Genomic DNA, 21,602 nt, shown 5'->3' with positions numbered 1-21,602 from the left:
CGAGAAGTGACCCTGAACTCAAAAAAATTCTTGTAAAGTGAGAAAGGCTTCTGTTGTGTCAATTCAGACATTTGTAGGTAATTGCAGGCAATCTGAATTCCATTTCAAGGTTAGAGGAGTTTGCATAAATTATTCTCATTTATGAGAGATCAGATTAAACATCATTTAGAAAACTTAAGTATTTATGACTGGAAACAAGCCTGTTTGGTAATTGTTAACTGATGAACTGAATCCTGTGTAAGGTCATGTTTTGAAATAGGATATGGAAAAGCAGTAAAGCAGATTTAACAGCCTTAGGAAAAAAAACTCCTAAAACATCAAAACAAAAAGGAAAAGGAGATGTAAGTGGTTTAGGTCAGGGTTAGTGCTTGATGAGGACAAGAGGAATACAGGAAATTTTTTATATTACATTTTCCTTTCCTGTTATAATGATCATTATTGATCAGCTTAAGTGATAGACTACTACTGTCATATATGCCCACATCCCAGAATTGCAGCTGGAAAAGAATTTTTCCCTCTCCTGTAACATTTGTAAAGTTGCATAAATACTGACTTATATGATTCTGGTATTGAAAAGAAGTCCTGGCTAAGAAGAGGGGCTTGAAGACAGAAAAGTACTTGCCTTGAATAAACGTTTGGGGAAAATACTTCCAAGCAATCAGGAAAACTCAGCAAAGATTCTGCTCAAGAGCCCCAAAATGTTCTTATTTCTTCTTGATGTTAACTTGGCCAATAGGGACAAAAAAAGGTTATGCTTCCCCTGCAAGAAACAGAACAGATAACTACATGATATGAAATTGCACCAGCTGAGCACCTTGTGGAGACAGATAAAACAAAAGAGCATGGGAGCTGAGATCTTAAAAAATAGATAATTAAGTAGATCTTTGGCTGAGTTCAGACTAGTCCTTCTAATTGGGACCCAACTAAAAGACTTTCCTAAAGCCTCTCTATGGTAATTCTTATCAGTCCAAATCAGAAGCAGAGGACTGAAACTGGCCCAATTCTGGATGTTACTGTAAGGGAAATAGTGAAAAGGATTCATGCTAAAGTTACAGAAGAGGAACATAAGCATTTTAATATTTATTTTGTATAGATTCATTTTCTGACTTTACCAAATGCATTTTACGTAGCCTCAATAAAATAATTGTTTTATATGTGTGCACAAAAGGCCCCAGGGAGGATCTTTTATTTCATGTTTCTGTGCAAAGGCTGAGCCTGATTTAGAACACACCTGGGAGGCAGCCCAAATATTTTGATTCTGACTATTTTTGCTGTCACTAACCACCTGAAAGCTTATAATTACAATGACAGACATCTGTCCAAATCAGATGTTATTTCCTTTTTGCAAGCTATCCTACCATCACAAGGAATGTATTAAACCAAAAACATCCCTTCACAGTTCTGCATCAGTATGGACAAGACTCAACATCCACATTCTTCTTCCTATCCCAAACCCATATATCACTGCAGTAGGAAAGAGTGTTGGTGCATTTACCTTTGCCTCTTTCCCAGTTTTGCTAGCGCCTTGCCATCTCTCCCAGAGAAATTGTGATCCTGGATTATGCTTGCCTGGGAAAAGAAGAAATTTTATTGCAGCTAATTCAGTAGCAGACTCTGACTGGATCAGAAGTTCAATTTGTAGGATATTTAGATATGAAGCCACCTGTCTGGCTTGCTGATAAAACAACTCCAAGACATGAAGACAATGTAAAGCAGGGCAGAAGCACCTAAGATTGCTCTGTATGAGCTAAAATGGGCACCACTGGCTTACATCACAGTGCAGCACTGTAATGCTCCATGTAATACGTACCTGAGCTGGTGTTGCTAGCTCAGTGTCTCTGTACTGTACTCCCTTGCTGAGTATGGACATAGAAAAGGATAAAAAAAAAAAAAAAACCTTTCTTCAAATGATGAATTACCAAAGAGTGTGTTCAAATGGTGTTCCCACCCTTCAGATGGCCTTTGAGTCAAGATCTCTATGGAGGAGGAGAGTATGTCCTTGAAGAGGACACCTCCCCATGGCATCAGCTGAAATCCCGACTGTCCTGCCCTTAGAAAGCCCTCTCAGCCCTATCATCTCACAGGTAGGAAGCACTGGCAGCCGGTGATGAATAAATCATAGTTTATAATCTCTTTAAGACAAGCCTCGCTCCTAACTCCTAATAAATGAAAACACTATGTTTCCTTTAATAAGAAATGCATGAAAGTGTGCCATTCATAAAAAGATTCAATTAAACATATGAAGCATATCCTGCTGTGACCCACGTTTCAGTAACAATGTGATCTTTCTTGTGTGGCAGTGGGACTTGTTCAGATAACTTTAAAAAAAAAAAAATCAAACCACCTCTCCTTTAGAAAAATTGATCTGCGACTTGACTAGGGATTGATCATTAGAACTAGTTCTACAAATGCAAAACAATTCTCCACTGGAAAAGAATTAAATATAAATATTTATTTGAAAAGAGGTTGCAAAATCATGCTTTTTCTCCTTGAAAAAAAAAAAAAAAAGTTTTATTTCTCTTAATGGAAAATAAGGAGGAACTGTGCTTTAGGCAAATTAGATCAGAAGGAATAATGGAGAAATTGTTCACACGAGAAAGGTTCTCTTTCCCCAGGACTTTCTTTTCTAAATGTTTTTACTCAGGTCCAAACATCAAAACCTAAAATGTTATTCTATGAGTTGTTTTAGCAGAAGTTTTTTTTGTTGTTGTTTTTTTTTTTAAGTGCCATCTTTGATTTCAACAGTCTGAGACAGAAAAATGAGCAAATGAAGAAAACACATTTACCACAAGAGAGTCGAATATAACTGAAGAGAGAAGAGTCCACAAATGTCCTATCTCACCTTCAGATTAATCTCTTGTATTATTTGAAATCGCAGAAGTACTAGTTTCACTGTCACGGAAAGACCTTAACATAAGTAAACAGATTTCGTTGAAAATACACTGAGAAATTACTGAACATTTCTCTTTCTACCACCTTTTCTGAAGCAGAGGATTATTTAATCAGGCAATTACAGTGAGTCCCCACTCACTGATGTCAACAGGAATCTGCAACTTCCTCCACCGGTGCCAGGGTTTGATTTTCAGATTTCATAAGGACTGCCTATCTGCTTAAGCTTAAAGCAAGTCCTTAGGCATACTTCTGCACTTGGGTCATAAACCTCTCTGGTTAATTTATAAAGTTCTGTAAAAAAAAAAAAAAAAAAAAAAAAAAAAAAAAAAAAATTTTGAAAAAAAAAAGTATCAATTTCTAGAAATGGCAAACTACTCTTCACTGCATTCAGTGCTCTGCGGTCAATTGTGCAGAGAAACTGTTAGGCAATGTGATTTTGTTTGGTCCTTAACATCTCCAGTCAGACAAAGGATTTTTCCTATTTCCATGGAAGATGCCAGAGTTTACTGACACAAAGCAACTAACAGAGCAGAGCATACCCAGTCATAAAAACAACAGCTCCTGATCAACTGAATAAATAAAGATGCTGCAATATCTTTCTTCTGTATTTCATGCCATGATGAGCAGTTCCAACTTACTCTGCTCTCTGTCACGGCTTCCTGCAGATAAAAGCCTGACACCAGGTCACAGTTAGGATCTGCTCATCAGGCAGTAGCATTCAGGTACTGTAGGTAAATGTTTAAGACATCTCCCAGAGCTGCAGGATGAAAGTCACATTTTCAACAGCAGTGATGTACTAGCAGAGTACAACTTTGTTTACTTAAAGGCAAAGCTCAGCTGTGCAGGATATTGAGTTTTCCAGAAGTACAGTCCAAAAACTCTCACAGAAGCTAAGACAAATCTTGCCACATCCCAGCCTGCATGCAAAACTCACTTCTTTAGCCTTGCACTTTTCTCTTTCTACCACAAGCATACAGCTGTGGATTGTTTTGAAACAAAACCCATACAAAATGGTACAAATAACAGCACGCACATTTGTCCTCCAGGGGAAAAGCTGAGAGACTAAACAACACTCAACAGACATTAGCTGCATCACTTCTTACAGCCTGCAACATGTTTGGAGGCTGACAACTATGAAAGCCATGGAGATGTGTAGCAGCCTGATTGTGGGAAGCCTGATAAACCCACATTAAAATCATTCACTTGGAACCAGCATGCCTAATCCTTAATCAGGATTAATACTGAAAGTGCTCAAAAACCAAGATTATTAAAAGAATACGTTACTTTTATATATACACAGATACATTCTACATAACAATTGTCTCACTTCAGAGATATGCCCCAAATGAGATGCTCAGTGTGACCCATATCTAAAACCCATATGACTGTAGCACAGAAGTGATCAGAGTTCCTCCTCGATGCCTTATAGGCAATTTCCTGCAGACCCTTCTGCCACAGCCAAAGCATTTGAGGACATCAGCGACTGCTTGTACACTACAGACTCAGTTACAGCCCAGCATGTTCACCAGGTTTCTGTAAAATTCCTCATTTTACCATACCTCTTTGGCATGTTCCATCAACAAGTGCCAAAGCCTGTTGTAACCACATTGCAAATTTAGCATAAACAACTAACATTTGAGGAAAACAGTTTATGACTAAAGCAGAACAAGGCCTAATACCCACGGGCATACAACTATTTGATATGCCTAATAAGAATTGTCCTATGGATAAGGACTTAGGGGTTCTGGTGGATGAAAAGCTTGACATGAGCCAGAAGTGTGCACTTGCAGCCCAGAAGGCCAACTGCATCCTGATGGCTGGATCATCAACAAAGGCATGGACAGCAGGTGGAGGGAGGTGATTGTCCCCCCCCCACTCTGCTCTCATGAGGTTCCACTTGGAGTGCTGCATCCAGGTCTGGGGCCCTCAGCACCAAAAAGATGTGGGGCTGTTAGAGCAGGTCCAAAGGAGGCTATCAAGATCTCCAGAGGGCTGGAGCACCTCTCTTGTGAGAAAAGGCTAAGGCTAGATTTACAAAATTGAAGCACAGCTATTATGAAATGTATGTTAGTATAAGGCTAGGTACTACTAGTGATAAAACTTACAATGAAAATTGATTAATTTCTAATAAAACTAAGCCAACGTCTTTGAAAAACATATGAAAATGTTAATAAAAAATGCATAAAATGTTTTTCGTAATTCTAGAAGAAAATCAAAGTGCAATTTCAATATGCATATCCTAAAACTCAATAAAATAGAAGGTGAATGATAATTCAGTCACATTCTTATAATACCTTAAGTTTTATAATGTGTGCAAGCAACTCTCAGTATTATCTCATTGTAAGTTTTGGCTGGTTTTGCTGTGAATTAGATATTAAATGAAAAGGTTACTACAAAATGCCAAGGAAAGAACATATCACACATCTCCTTGGTTTAACTAAGACAGAAGAGAAATGCTTGCTGGAGATTATTAAAAAGTGAACATTTGTAAACATAACTGGTGAGATCTTGGGGAATAACACAGTTTATTGTCCCCAAAGTTCTGGTAGAACCTGCTGGAGGTAGACTGTGCTCCCCAGCATCAATAAACTTGGCTAGCCACCTCCAACAACATGACACCAAAAGAAAATAATCTGCTGTTTATATGAGCTACTCAGCATGTGCAGTGCTGGATTAAGGTCATGGACTGCTCCCAGCTGAAGACAACAATCTGCCGCATGGTTACCCCTAGTATGTGGCAGGGTTTGTGGAATGGAGAGAGAAACAGTTTGCATGAGAACAGAAAGCCAACCTGAGAGACAGTCAAACCAGCCCAAGCAGTTACAACACCCTAGTCAACCACAGTGAAGTTTATTTCACTAAATTTCTCTTTCCAAAACACATTTACTTAAGTTTTCATAGAATGAGAGAAATAATTTAGCTTATTTTTCTTTATTTCTCTAGTAAGCTTGCATTCACATTAAACTATATGAACACAATCATTCTGTAGTTAGTGTCTTTTATACCATTTTGATTATCTTTTTAAAACTTACAAGCACTCATCACCACCATCAGATATTTATAGCTATACATATAATTGCCATTCTTCTCTTTGCTATTCAGTATTTTAAGGTTATCTACAACATTATTCTTGTTTCATATTTTATTAATCTACCATTCTCTTCCACCAAAAAATGTTATGTTGATCTCCTCCGGCTCCAGATGTAATTCTCTCCCACAGTGGATTTAGTCTGTTGCTCATCATTACAGCACTAAGTACACTTCCTTTTAATAAAAATAGGAATAAAGTAGACTTTAGTTAGCAATTGTACCAAAGGGCAAGGTAATTAATATCTAAACAGACATGAGTATATAACCATTCATGAAAAACGAATAGTGCGGGTTACCTACTTGGTATCCTTATTAAACCTTTGCTTGTTTTATTTTAGTGTCAGCAGAACAAGGCAGAGTAGTCAACTAAGAAAGCTTTTGAAAGAATGATTTTCACAAGTCCTGAAATGCTAAATGAATGCATTAAAAGATAAAGCCACAATAGTTTAAGTTTCAGAAACATAAGAAATCATATTTGACTTCCTTTGGATCAGAGTTGCACCTTTTGTCCAGATGAAGCACATTAAGTATTGCAGTCTGAGACATTATAGTCCTTGGTCATGTACACAATACTATCAGTGCAGCACTTTGAAGATTGGTTATAAGCAGTTCCTGCCCCCATTGCACACACCGGTGCCAGATGAGACAGGCTGAACAAAGAGCTCGCTACCACACCTGCTGTCCATATTGCTCTCTTTTAAACTCCAAGACACTACCTTGACTCAGGTAAATATATTTGCCAGAGCAGAGTAATCTGATGTTGAGCTACATGACTCTCTCTCGCCAGCTTTGTCTCAATATACAACAGCGGCAATTCACTGAACTCTTTGCAGACTTGGAGCCTCCCATCTCTCATAGCAAGAATATGTCTGGGGTACCTGCAGAAACAAAATTTATTGTTTGGAAAACTAAACAGTTCTAACAGTTGTTGAGCTAGAAGAGCTTAACCACTGCAGTTGGTTCACCCTTCACCAAGTGTTCCTGATCTTTCAGCTGAAATGTTGATCCTAAATATTAATAATATACAAGAGGTAGTAAGTAAGTGCTGTGGGAGCATGCTAAATTGAGTGTCTCATCATGGAAATTCTGATTAAAACAACAACAACAAACGAAAATGTTAGGACTTCTGAAGACCTGAGACCTGTATAAAGATCCTTGAAAACCACATAATTCATGCAAAACTGATGAAATCTGTTATGCAGACTTTTGGAAAGAAATGTCTCATGGCAGACACACAGAGATACATGAATCAGATGGCTTACATACACAGCTCATAAACAAAATACTATGTCTCCTGTTTTTGTGAGACCATCCACATTGCAGAAACTGAAGCGAGGCTCCTAACCAATTCAAATGCTATTCCACTCCCTGATTTCTTCAACACATTTATCTCTATGTCTGGCACCAGGTATGACTTCAAAGCCTCACACAATGGCCCCTTCTCAGCATTTCAGATCTCAGCTCTGATGGTATCAATACACTGTCATTTAATTTTATGCAGGAAAAAAAAAAAAAAAGGCTGAAAAATGCTGTTGAAAAGGGGTCGTCAATGACAAAATAAGGTTTCCTGTTAATACAAATTCATTTAAGGTAGCTAGAATGTGGGCAGACTGAAAAATTGCAGGAGCCATATGAACCACATGAGCCTGAGTGGCTGAACAGTAAAGTGGCAGATACACTGTGGATTAATATATTGTGATCCACAGGGGCAAAAACAATCACAGGTAGAAGAATGGATTCTGAGCTGATCATTGCCACTCAGGAGTGAGGCTGGGATTAATGCAGACAGTTCTGTGAAAACATTATTTAATTGTTCACCAGTACTTATAAATGGAAGCAAATCCTGTGAAGATGGCTGGTAGAAAATAAATTTAATGCATGGTTCTCAATTCAGTGGGCAGACCAGACCATTGTAACTCATTACCAAAGGAAAGCACACAAACAAGAAGCTTGTACAGAATTAAAAGCAAATGTGCATGTCAAAATGTATCACAGGTTACAAAGCAGAGATTCTCAGGGAAGTCTCTGAGGAGAGTATAGTCAGAGCCTGAAAAGTACTAGGGTGGAAGCAACACATACGTTTGACCTGTCCTCACTCTTTCTCAAGTGTCTGTTTATGACCACTTCTAGACATAAAGTTCTGGACTTTGTGGATGATTTCTATAAACAATTACGAATGTTCTTATGTCCCAGCAGGCTTGAAACATGATTCTAAATTCTATTTGCCTTGCTGAACCATCACAAATATTTTATGTAGATTTATTTCTCTTATGGACCTGAAGATTACAAAAAATATTCAGGGTCTGACTCATTTCTCCCTATTTGAAGTCACTCCATACTGACATATTTTGATTTCTCAAAAGTTTTGCAAAAATACTATGAGTTTTATGAGCAGAACTGTCAGTTTTGTAAATTCAAGATTACTGTAACACTTAAATATATGATTTGAAAGAGTTCTGTAAAGATAAAGTAACATTTTAATGGCCCAGACCCATCATAGTCCAACACAAAGTTTCAATAATTAAAACAATTGAAATTTAAAAAATTGTTTTGTAAAACCATTTTTAGATAGCCATTTACTAGAAACTGTTGAGTTAATTTTCCCAATAAAAGCTCAATAGAAGAGCATTTTTTAAAAAGGGTGTAGACTTAATAAATAAATAAATAAATAAATAAATAAATAAATAAATAAATAAATAATGATGTAGGTCTGGATTCCTCCCATTCCTTCTTCTTCTTTATTTTCTTCTTATTTATTTTAGCTGTTATAGCATGATCAGCAAGACTTATCAGATATTCTGGCTCTATTCCACATGATACCCTTGCATTTATGCCCTTGCACATTTCCCTTATGCTCAGTCAACAAGGATTAAACAATTTTTTATTAAAAATGAAAAAGCTTTACTCATCATACAGAAGCAGCCAATAAAATCCTCCTCCATCTTTGTATTTGGTTCTCAGCAATTTCACCTTCCAAAACTATTCTTATTCATTCAGCACAAAGCACAGCGTTCCTGGTTTGTATGCATGTGTGACTCCACAATCTTTGAAAATTAAAAGCAATCCTACCATCAGAATTAAGTGGAAAAAAATGTTTCAGAAACCTACAGATTATTTTACAAATAATTGCAGTCTCTGAATGAAAACTACTTTTTTCACCCATATCTAGGTGTTAGCAGTTTCCGTGACAACTTTCTGTCAGTTTTCCATTATTTCCAATGGTTTTCTGAATTAAAGCTCACATATGTTATTATTCAAAGATTAGCTTCTCTTTTTGCAAAACTCGAAATCCTTCTAACAAAGGCTGGGATAATGATATATATATATATATATCAAAGTGTTTCTAGTCAACTTTGATGCAAATGTCACACCCATTTTGATAAAAGCATAAAGAAAGAAATAGCAACAACCACTCATGTAAACAGAAACTGATCTTGAAGTCTCAGCTGCCCATTCAAAACACACAATTCTATCATTCAAACATACTGAAGGGAGAAATATTTTAAAGAAAATGTACAAGAAAAGTGTCTGTGATAGCAATCTGAGGGGTGTTTAAGAAAGGTTGGATGTGATACTAATGGACATGGTTTAGTGGATTATATTGGTGGCAGGGGGAACAGTTGAAACAGATGATCTTTTCCAACCTTAATGATTCTATAGCAATCAAGATTTACAACTGCTGCAGTTTCTCTGTTTTGTAGAGTCAAAAGACCATAAATCCCCTAATTTTCACAAGGTCTCCCTCCAGTACTGAAATTAGCCTTGATTCTCCCAAGCTCATAATGGTTGGCTCACAGAAAGAGCTCAGGTTTCAAACTGAAAGGCAAAAATACATAAAGTTGCTCCTGGGACAGAAGGAAAAAAAATAGCGACCATTCAACGTAGGAAAAAAAATGTTATGAAACATCCACAACATTATCCATTACATAACAGGACATTTTTTCTTTGGTGCAGAAGGTGGCAGGAAGAGATTTGTTGCCATGTACAATGGCATATTAAGCTTGCTACGGTTATGACTGAGAAAAGAGTTCTGCCATAGCAGGAAAAAAAGTGTGATATTTAAGGAGAAAGAGGGCAACCCAGCTACTGGAAGTCTCAACAATGGCCCAACCTAACTCCTGCTTGAATACAGCTCATCCCCTACCAGGTCATTATTTTATGGTAGGATATCCAATAAAATTAATCCATGTGACAGTTTGAGTTTTTGTGTTTTGCAGTTGTCTTCCTTTTTTTCTAGGTGGAGGGGAGATAGGAGAATGGACTTGAAGTGGAACATTTGATGCAATGTGTAATTCAGATTGTCTTCAATAAAATCATGACCCTGTAAAGTGTTTAAAATTGGCAAGCAGGCTGTGGTGAACAATTAGGCAGCACAGCTGGGTGCCTGAAGAGGGAGAATACATGGCATCTGCATAAGGATGCACTTGTGAGGATGGGAGAAAAGGATGTTGGCAATCTTCTACCCTGCTTAGAACATGAAAAAATACATGTACTGGCCCCAAGGGTAACAGTAGCATTTAGTGATTCAAACTTGAAAGAGCAAAATATTTTCTCTTATGTTTGGTGCCAGACTTCTCTCAGAAAACTTCTGAGGGCATGAAATGGAGGAAGGAATGAAAGCACATTTGGGAATGCCTCAGATAGTGCTCAACTGTGCACATCTGCAACTATGCACACAGGTACGTAGTATCTAGTAAAGCCAAACCTCTTTTTGAAATTTTTTGAGCATGAAGATCAAGCAACACAGAACCAGAACAGCATTAAGAGTTTTGAGTGTCCTAAAAGCCTGAAACAACAAGACTCACAAAGCTTTTCTAAGACCGTGTGCTGCTATAAAAACATTCTGCTTGGTTGGCATACACTAGATTACTTGCACAATTAGAGGTACTCAGTTACTACAAAGAGTTCTCATCACACATGGCAGTACAACAGCTCCTTAGAAGCATCTAAATGGACTTAAGGGCATTAAGAATATATTTTAACACTATTCAAATCTCTAATTCCTGTACACTAGGAAAGGAGAAAGAAGAAGCATTGACTAACTAAGACAATGTTTTAACACAACAGAGCTAAGTCAGTCCTTTGGGTGAAGAAGATCTGAGGAGGGTTTTTATTATCTGGCTGGAGTTGCACTTCATCTCCTTTCAAGAAAAGCCCCTAACTTCAAGTGTGTGGTGCCACAAGAACACTTTTCAGTGCTGCAGGTGCTTCAGAAGACAAAACACAACTGAAGCAGCTCCAAAAGCAGCTCCAAAAGTCTTTCCTATTACATTTGTCGTGCATTCTCTTCAACCTACATGTATGTCAGACAAAAATTTTGGCTACCTATTATGTTCTCCCCCTTCTGTAACCTTCCTGCTGCTTCCATTGCCCTTCTGTCTGACTACTGTACACTTCTTTTCAAAACCTGTGCTATATTTTTTTTTACATTTTGTAGGTAAATGATGACAGATTACGTTGTTTCATTCTATTCTCTTAGGGAAGCTTGTTCACAGGTGAGCCTTGCAATGAGGTTAGGGGCTTCCTCTAGATGCCACCAAATTCTGTGCCTCCCCCTTGGAAAATAAATAAATAGATCACTATTCAGACACCAGCAACAAAGGAAGATCCTCATTGCTCTTCTAAGCTCATCTGAAGAGTTTCCTCTCAGTAAGAGCCTGGCTGTGAATATTTAAATTATTTCTGAAGCAAAGAACAGGTTTCTGTAACAATCTATTGCTGATTATGGTAACTTCATACTGATTTTAAATACCATGCACAAACTACTAATTAGCTATTGAGTTCCCCTCTGCACTGTACACATCGAGGAAATTATGCTTCTTTCTGTAACAGGGAAAGGGATTTATTTTAAAGTCTCTTTCAGTTGATCATCCATCACAACACACATTGCATTGCATGTGTGATATGATATTCAGGCAAGGTGTCTTGATCTGGACAAGCAAGTAAGTTAGAGACAGATCCAGTGGCAGGTGGCAATTATGAGTCTAACATTAGGAAGGGATACTTCTAAACTAACTTTTCACACGCATCACAACTCTTATTCCCTCTTTATTCTCCTCATTCCTACCTACAGATGGGCCTGTAGTACAACCTCAATTTGCAAGTTTTTAGCTTTCTTCCCTGTATTCAAGGAGTATGACAAGATATATCATCTCTTGGCTTCCCTATTCACACTGACAAAACTGTGATACTCCTGTCCCATATGCATCTTTTTTTTTTTTTTTTTCATGAGAATAAATAAATAAGAGGTTAATCAAGAAAGCCATCAAGCCTTTCTAAACTTGTCTCATAGGAAGCAAGAGCCTGACCTCTCAAGAAGGCAAGTAATTAACATGCAACCTCTTGAAACACGTAACTCCTGTGCCAAAACTGCAGGACAGTTAAAAGGACAGAAAAAAAGCTAAAAACACTAAAAACACACTTTTCATAGATACAGTAAACATGATCAGTGTGGTGCTGCAGATGAACTAGCCTCAGTACTTGCAAACCAAAGCAAGAAATTACCTGGCGCCCCATGGGAAGGGATTCATGGCAATTCCAGCTGAGCAGCTCTTGAAGAACTCTCTGGCAAAGACAAGCAGTGAAGAAACCACCAGTGGCATTTGGGAAGAAAACAATGCATCAAATCACTACAACAATGCAGCCATAAAATGAACGAAATGGTTTTACAACAATTCCTATATTCATACATAATCATAATATCCAAATTTATTTCCTGTGTTTTTTTGGCCCTCCATTGCCTACCAAAACTAAACCTTAAGTAGTAGCAGTTTTCCTGGCTTGTTGGTTGTGAGCTTTTTGTTTGTTTGTTTCTTTGTTTGTTTTTTTCCTCTCCCCTGTTCTCTTCTCTTTTTATTGCTGGACTCTGCAACATCCTCTCTCTAATGTGGGAAAATTGAACTTTCACATAATGGTACAATTCCCAGTTGTAGCTCTCTTTCTAACAGCAGAAATACATCTCTGTTCCCTTTTAAGGTCAGTCCAGATGGTCTAGAACAGACTTTCCCAATAGATGTTATTTTAACACTCTCCAAAGTGATTTTGCCACCCCCCCCCAAAAAAATTTTTTTTTTTTCTTCTGCAGAAAATTTTATTACTAACACTTTGTGCAAAACCACCTACCTTAACTAAAGATCGAACATCTTTCCCATCTATTTCAGTCAAGATTGTTGCTATGCATTGTTTATATTGTACCAATGATGCTCATTTCACTTTCCTTATTGCTAAAATGAAATTCTCTATTTGGTGACTCAGCCCCTTGATGTTATTACTCAGTCATTTCCACTGCTTCACACCAACTACAAGCACTGGGAGAGGACTATGAGTGCCAATCAGCAAATACCTCCTTCTGCATTCCGGAGCATTTACCTGATCTGGTTTAGTAGAATTATGGATTAATTTATTATTGTATTTTACTGATGGGGGGGAGGAGGAAAAAAACAAACAAACAAAAAAAAACCTACCTGAGCACAAAAATATGAGATTGAAAAAACATGTTTCTTCGGTCCCTTCACTAGTCATATCAGAAGAACAAAGACTCCCAGTTGTTACAGACAAGTGCTGTCATATTATCACAGCCTTAAAATAAAGGTTGTATATTTGGAACTCTTCAATGAAAAGAAGGCAGCCTTGGGTAAAATGTGAAGGTGCAGGTTCACAATTCAAACATTCATGGTGGAACACTAGCACATGGGAATTTACTTCAAAAACAAATAAAATATTCTAAGAAACAATTGTGCTCCTCCTATACATGGCCAGTTCTCTCTCAGCCTGGTAGTTCAGTCCTGCATATAACAGTGAAAATGATTCAGGGGAGGAGAGATGCATAATGAAAAGACAAGAAGGAGGGAAAACTCTTCCCAAAGACTTCTCTCAGCCCTAATATCTAACTGCCATATGACCTAGGCTGTGTCACAACTTCCCTGCATGATAAAGATCTGGCTTTAAACAGTCTTGAGCAGACCATTTTTAACCCATGAAGAATGCTTCAAGTAGGTCAGTCAAATATTTTCTGTTAAAACACTCCATCTAAAATTGAGGCTAATATGTTGGGGGTCATGTAAGGAACGAGAAGTGCGTATGCTTTCCACTGAACCTACCTATTTCATCTCATATCTAAAATCTCTTTTGATAAGACATTGCAGCTCAGAAACTGAATGTTGTACACTCTGTCTGAACTGGGCTCCTCCAACAGATTAACAGCTAACTATCTTGCTACTCAACACCTTCTGTTATGGGATCTGCCTATACATAATGGCTTCTTTTAGGCTGGGAGCATAAAACAACTGATCAAAAATTCCAAACTGTTTTTTCAGAATTTTCCAATCAAATTATTAGCTGCAAATCAAAATATTTTGGGACTTTTCTGAAAAATATTTTTTTCACTAAACTTTCTATAAAAGACTATGCTTTTCTATTTAAAAATTACAGATTTACAGGACAACTTGTTCCACAGATGCTCATTTGAAATCCATGCTTTACCCCATGCAAAATGGATTAGGATTTTTTAAAGGTAGAAGGAATGCTTTGTTGGGTGGTGTGCCTCAGTCCCAACTCAGTCAAGGTTAATGTTCTTCTAGCTATTTAACCTTCCCTGTACCAGAGTCTAAGGGCTCAGGCTACTTTTCAACAAAAGATGCTATCAGGATAACCATTCAAAATTTCAGGTATTTGGTATTATACTTCTAAGATCACTGTAAGAATGAACAGTGTGAGAGCTCACACATGAAGATTACAAGAGAGATTTTCTTCTTCAGCTCATCCACATATGTGGTAGCATACTAAGTACTAATATATTTTAGAGGCAGTGCTTTGAACAGATCCCACACCAGGATTTCAGCCTTTACAGACTGTTGCTATAATGTAATACGTTAGAAATATTTTGTCTTTACTTTACAATATAACCACTATATTTGATAATTATGGACCAAATACCTTCATATCGCAAAATATGAACAAGCTTGAATATATAAGTATGCTTCTTTCTTTGTTCTTTACCGAAAGTGTGGTCGCACACCGGAACAGGCTCCCCAGGGACGCAGTCATGGCACCAAGCCTGTCAGAGTTTAAGAAGCGTTTGGACTGTGCTCTCAATCATGTGGTCTGAATTTTTGGATAGACGTATGTGGTGTCAGGAGTTGGACTCGACGATCCTTGTGGGTCCCTTCCAACTTGGGATATGATTTATGATTTATTGATTTATTTATTTTTTTAATTCTACATAATATACAAGCAACTTAGATACAGGAAAAGAAAAAGAAACGAACTTTGGCTGTGGTATGTGACTTTTTGCAGAACTGTGCTTAAGGTTAGGTCTCCCTAAGAAGGTTTACTTTCACAAGCTATAGATACATATTGAAATTTGCAGAATTAGCATATGGGAGGTCTCAGACCATATTACCACATATTCTAAATATAATCAGTAATTACAAATCATGTCATCTGAAACTAATTCAGACAACAAGCCTATATTTTGAGCTCACATCATACTAGCCATGTGCATTCCAATCTGTCTATATCTCCTGTTTCTTTCTTCAGAGACTTGCAGGTGCCTCAGTATCACCTTCCATGCTGCCCAAGTCCATCTGCCAAGCTACCTTCCTCTTCAATGTTTGCTTTTCATGCTGCCTGTAGGAATGAGGATAGTTATAATACCATGTCAAATGCACACTAGAAATATACACCTCCCTGAGCTGACCATCTTTCTTCCATGACCCTCATTATCTTCCTGTATGCAACATACTATTCTCTGTTTGTGTATTTGTTTGTTTTTCTATTCTTCATATCAAAGTAGGCATTTTTGGGTCAGAATCTACAGACTGAATTCTTGGCTTGCTTCTGACCACATGCATAGATTAACCAGTGATTATGGAATTATTTTTAGCTGTATACTTTGTTACTAATTCTGCTCACGTTAATAGCAGTTGATGAGTACTTGATACTTTAGAAAAAGCTATCTTATTCAGTTACCAAACACTGAGTGAGGAGTCTATTTTTAGGCACCCATTTGTTTTAAACCTTGGCTTTTCACCAGATGCTTCAATTTTTCAAGCTAAATGAATTGCAACTATTATCCCACTGTTAATATCTACACCACTAAACACCAGCATCAACAGCTTCCACTTAAGAGTTGCGTTTGGATGCCCAGTCCCCTTCCACCTCTCCCCCCTCAATATATTTGTCACTGCTTTAAAAATGTCCTCAAGTCACTGCTTTACAAATGTCCTCAAATAATTGGAATTATTCATTCAAAATAAAAGTGCTATAAAGTTCCTCCATGTCACAGATAATTAGTCCTGGGCATTTTGTCCAGATTGCCTTTGTGTCTTTTCTGTAGGTGCCACCTAAAATTCCTGAAAATGCACTTTTTCGTCAAGAGTCATAGAGTCATAGAGGTTGGAAAAGACCTTCAATCATCACCCTACCACTAATGTCACCCACTATACCATGTCCCTAGTCACAGAAAAGTATCATGCCAAGAACAGTAACAAACTTGCTGACAGCACTGCAACTTTTATTTATTCTAAAGCAGTCCTATGTTTTTTTCTTTCAGCAGGTGTTTTTTTCTGTAAATAAGCATTTCTTTTCCCATAAATAAGTGCTGTAGATGGTCTTGATTAAAAAAAAAAAAAAAAAAAAAAAAAGTCATTTAACAACTTGTGTAAGAAATGCTACCCTCTCTACAAAGCTTTTTCCTCTCAATCTTACAAATATTCTGATATAAACCAACGGTAGCTTTATCCCACCAGACAATCCACCCACCACACTTCTTAGTTTTCTACCTCTTCCCACTGAGGCATGTGGTAATAAAAGGAGCAGAAGAGCTTTCAACAGTTTTGTCACTTATCCACTGTAGAATAACACATTTTAAGTTTTTTTTTTGGATAAACTTCACTTAAAACAAACTGCACGTTACCCAGTCCAAGCTCTCTTACAACAACGGCTATACATAATACATAATTTTATATTGCAAGAATGGTCAAAAGTGATTTGTACTGATGTTGTAACTTCTATGACCCATTCTGAAAATCACAGAATCACAGAATTGAATGAGTTGGAAGGGACCTGGAAAGATCATCGGGCCCAATCCCACTGCCAAAGCAGGTTCCTTAGAGCAGGCTGCCCAGGTAGGCGTCCAGATGGGCCTTGAATATCTCCAGAGAAGGAGACTCCACAACCTCCGTAGGCAACCTATTCCAGTGCTCAGTCACCCTCACCGTGAAGAAGTTCTTTCGCATGTTGGTGGGGAACTTCCTGTGCTCTATCTTGTAACCATTACCCCTTGTCCTTTCCCTGCAAACCACTGAAAAGAGGTTGGCCAAATCCCTCTGTCTCCCACACCCCAGGTATTTATGCACATTGATGACATCCCCTCTCAGTCTTCTCTTCTCCAGGCTGAACAGACCCAGGTCTCTCAGCCTTTCCTCATAGGGAAGATGCTCCAGGTCCCGTGTCATCTTTGTGGCCCTCCGCTGGACTCTTTCCAGGAGATCCTTGTCTTTCTTGTACCATGGAGAACAGAACTGGACACAGTACTCCAGGTGAGGCCTGACCAGGGCAGAGTAGAGGGGGAGGATCACCTCCCTTGACCTGCTGGCCACGTTCCTTTTAAAGCATGCCAGGATCCCATTGGCCTTCTTGACCACCAGGGCACACTGCTGGCTCATGGTCAACCTGTCGTCCACCAGGACCCCCAGGTCCTTCTCCTCAGAGCTCCTCTCCAGCATGTCATCCCCCAGCCTGTACTGATACATGTGGTTGTTCCTTCCCAGGTGCAGGACTCTACACTTGCTCTTATTAAACCTCATTTGGTTTCTTCCTGCCCATCTCTCCAGTATGTCCAAGTCTCTCACCACAGCCTTTTGACATGTCAGCCACTCCTTCCAGCTTTGTGTCATTGGTGTACTTGCTGAGGGCAGACACTATTCCCTCATCAAGGTCATCGATGATGATGTTGAACAAGACGGGATCCAGCACTGACTCCTGGGGAACACCACTAGTCACAGGACTCTAGCTGGATTCCGCTGAGCTTGGCCAGTCAGCCAGTTCTCAACTCACCTTACTGTCCACTCCTCTATCCCACACTTTCTCAGCTTTGCTAGCAGGATGTCATGGGAGACAGTATCAAAAGCCTTGCTAAAGTCAAGGTAGATGACATCCACTGCTCTCCCCCCATCTACCCAGCTGGTGACGCCATCATAGAAGGCAACGAGGTTGGTAAAGCATGACTTCCCCTCGGTGAATGCATGCTGAATACTCCTCATAACATTCTTCTCTTCCAATTGCTTGGAGATGGCATCCAGAACAAGCTGTTCCAACACCTTTCCAGGGACAGACGTGAGACTGACTGGCCTATAGTTTCCCAAATCCTCCTTCTTGCCCTTCTTGAAGACCAGAGTGACATTGGCTATCCTCCAGTCTTCAGGCACCTCTCCTGTTCTCCAGAACCTTTCAAAGATGATAGAGAGTGGTTCAGCGATCACCTCTGCCGACTCCCTCAGCACACACGTGCGTTGAGCCCACTCAGATGCTCCCGAACCACGCCCTTGTCAACAAGGGGGGAGATCTCCACTTCCCAGACTCTTCTGTTCCCTGCAGGGTCAAGGAGTCCCAGCGGGGGAGTCCTCGAAGCAAAGACCGAAGCAAAGAAAGCATTCAGTATGTCTACCTCCTCAGCGTCTCCTGTTACCAGGACACCCCCCTCGTTCAGCAAGGGCCCCACACTATCCTTAGTCTTCCTTTTACTGTTTACACACTTTAAAAAAAAAAAAAAAAAAAAAAAAAAAAAAGCCACCAGCTTGGAAGAAGTGCTGTTTAAATGTTGTCCAGCTCTCACATGCACCCTAGCAATGTAGCCCATGAGATACTCCCAAGCAGGTCCTGGAAGAGGTCAAAGTTGGCTCTCCAGAAGTCTTCTTCAGAAGTCCTGGGTTGCAATCCTGCTTTTTGCCTTATTTCTTCCACCAAGTTCCATCTTGAACTCCACCATCTCATGGTCGCTGCACCCCAAGCTGCCCCCAACCTTCAAATCCCTAACAAGCCCATCCCTGTTGGTAAGGACACAGTCCAGGAGCACCCCCCCACCTCGTTGGCTCCTCCACCACCTGCGTCAGAAAATTGTCTTCAACACATTGTAGGAACCATTTGGACTGCGCATGCCTGGCCAAGTTGCTTACCCAACAGATGTCTGGAAAATTGAAGTCCCCCATGAGAACCAGTGCCCGTGATCGTGAGGCTACTACCAGCTGCTTGTAGAAGGCTTCGTCGACCTCCTCCTCCTGATTTGGTGACCTGTAGTACACCCCCACAACAGTGACCCCCCGGATCAGCCCACCCCTTAATTCTCACCCACAAGCTCTCCACTTGTCCTTCACCCTCCCCCAGGTGGAGCTGGGTTCACTCTAATTGCTCCCTTCATAAAAGGGCAACTCCTCCCCCTCAGATCCCTAGCCTGTCTTTCCTAATGAGGACATAGCCCTCTATGACAGCCTTCCAGTCACGCAAGCTGTCCCACCATGTCTCTGTGATTGCAACGAGATCATGGCCCTGCGACCGAACGCAGATCTTGAGCTCATCCTGTTTATTTCCCATGCTCTGTGCATTGGTATACAGGCACTTTAGGCAAGCAGCAGGCACAGTTACCCCTGGAGGAATGCAAGAAGAAAATTCTGGACAAGGTATGAGGATCATTACCTTCTCTGAAGAGCCCTCGGACAATCCTATGGGACAATTCTGAGGTTTTTCCCTACTATCTTCAACAGTGACAACTTCACCCAGCCCTTCTCTGTCACTTTTAGCTCCCCTCCCTTCCCCCATCAAACCTAGTTTAAAGCCCTGGTAATCAGCCCAGAGAGCTTACTCCCCAGTACACTTGTACCCCACTTGCTGAGTTGAAGTCAGTCAGCAGCCCACATATCTGGCTTCTCAAAGGGCTGCCCAAGATCAAAATACCCAGATCCTTGGCCCAGACACCACCCCCTCAGCCAGTCGTTTATCTACCCCATTCTTCTCCTTCTTCCTGGGTCTCAGTCACCCAGAGGGAGGACAGAGGAGAACACTACCTGCACCCTTGATCCCTTCAACAACCTTCCCAGGGATGCAAAGTCCTTTTTAATATACCTCATTTTTCTAGTTGCAACTTCACGGGATCCAACCTGAATGACAACACGAGAATAGTAATCCTCCAGTTTAATGAGCTGTGGCAGAGCCTTCCTAATGCCTCTGACACATGTCCCAGGAAGACAGCACACCTCTCTGGAAAGGTTACCTGGGCGACAAATGGGGACCTCAGTGCCCCTCAGCAAGAACTCTCCAATCACTAAGACTCTCCATTCTTTTTTTTTTGTGGCACTGGTTGTGATGCACTGCTCCACCTGGCCCTGATCCCTATGCTCTGTACTTCCCCCAATCTTAACCCTGCGAAGTGTGTTGCTTCCTGGGTTCAGACTACTGCCCAGACCCTCAACCTCATCCTTTTCCCACCACCTGAGAAGGGAGTCGCCTACAACGATTACCCTTCTATCTGTCTTGGTGGAGGCAGTCTTGAGGCGTGGAGTCCACTTCCTCACCCTAGGCATCCTCCTGGGTGTACTATCTACCTCATCCTCACCCACTGGTCTCTCAAGCTCCAGGGTCTCAAATCTGCTGTGTAAGAGCACCTGGGAAGGTGGGGCCAGCAGGGGGGGTGTTGCCTGCGAGGTCAAGCAGGGACCTGTCTCCATTCCTTCTCAACTCCCAGGTCCCCTCCCTCAGCCCAACAGCGACAGGGCAGGGGGTCCACCCCCATTTGGGGTGTCTCACCCCAGTACCTCTTCAGGCCCTGCAGGGAGTTGCTCCACCAGTCTATCTCCTGCTCACGCTCCCTGATGGCCCTCAACCTCTCCATCTGCTCCTTGAGCCCTGCCACCAGGCGGACCAGGTCATCCACCTGCTCACACCTCACACACATGGTGTCTCTGCCTCCCTCAGAGGGCAGCAACAGGCTCAGGCACTCCCTGCATCCAAAGACCTGAACTGCCGCACCGTTGAGAGGGCAGTCAGTCTGGGTGGTTACAGACTTTCTAGAGAGAGCTCTCTGGCTACTGTAGACCATTGTGGCCTATCTAGTGCTAGACAGCCGTTAGAGGAGTTGTTCTTATGGACGGGGGATCGCTCTGCCCTCCCTGCGTGAACTGCCATGCCCTGCCTGGTTGCCTGTCCTGGTCACCGCGCTCCCCAGGGGAGGCTTTTGAACAACTGGGGAGGGGACGCTGCCGGCTCCGCCTATGCCTCGTCAGCCTTCCTCGCAAGGGCTGCCGGGCCCTGGCGGCTCCCTCAGCTGCCTCGAGTGGCCTCGGTGCCGGAAAAAAATCCCTGCCTGTCCCGGTACCCCGCTCTGCTGCAGAACGCGTCTGCCCCAGAGCCGATCGCCTCGGCAAGATACTCTTAGGAGCCTCGGAATGTGTAGGAAAAAGGAAAACAGCATATTTTTAATCTTGTTTGTAAAGTAACAGCTATTTAGAGACCCCTACAAAGCTTATGACTCCATTTGGTTAGATGCTATAAACACACCAAGACACAGACTTTCTCCCACGCAGGTTACTCTCTGAAGTTAAATGAGACAAAAAGCCTCTGAGAAAGAA

General features: G+C 40.6%; 2 long non-coding RNA genes across 2 annotated transcripts; one reads left to right on the top strand and one right to left on the bottom strand.

The window, feature by feature from the left end:
- Window positions 1–622: 622 nt before the first annotated feature.
- Window positions 623–12,557, bottom strand: LOC140001434 (uncharacterized). The gene is made up of 3 exons (XR_011806653.1): window positions 12,487–12,557; window positions 1,496–1,569; window positions 623–760 (listed from the first exon to the last, which is right to left on the bottom strand). It is a non-coding gene; the product is annotated as an uncharacterized lncRNA (long non-coding RNA).
- Window positions 12,558–19,446: 6,889 nt separating this feature from the next.
- LOC113844506 (uncharacterized) lies at window positions 19,447–20,345 on the top strand. Its single transcript, XR_003499226.2, has 2 exons — window positions 19,447–19,658; window positions 20,114–20,345. It is a non-coding gene; the product is annotated as an uncharacterized lncRNA (long non-coding RNA).
- The last annotated feature ends 1,257 nt before the right edge of the window (window positions 20,346–21,602 follow it).

Source organism: Anas platyrhynchos, chromosome 1 (assembly GCF_047663525.1).
Source record: "Anas platyrhynchos isolate ZD024472 breed Pekin duck chromosome 1, IASCAAS_PekinDuck_T2T, whole genome shotgun sequence".
Classification (NCBI taxonomy): domain Eukaryota; kingdom Metazoa; phylum Chordata; class Aves; order Anseriformes; family Anatidae; genus Anas; species Anas platyrhynchos.
This window is presented reverse-complemented; position numbering and strand designations above follow the sequence as displayed.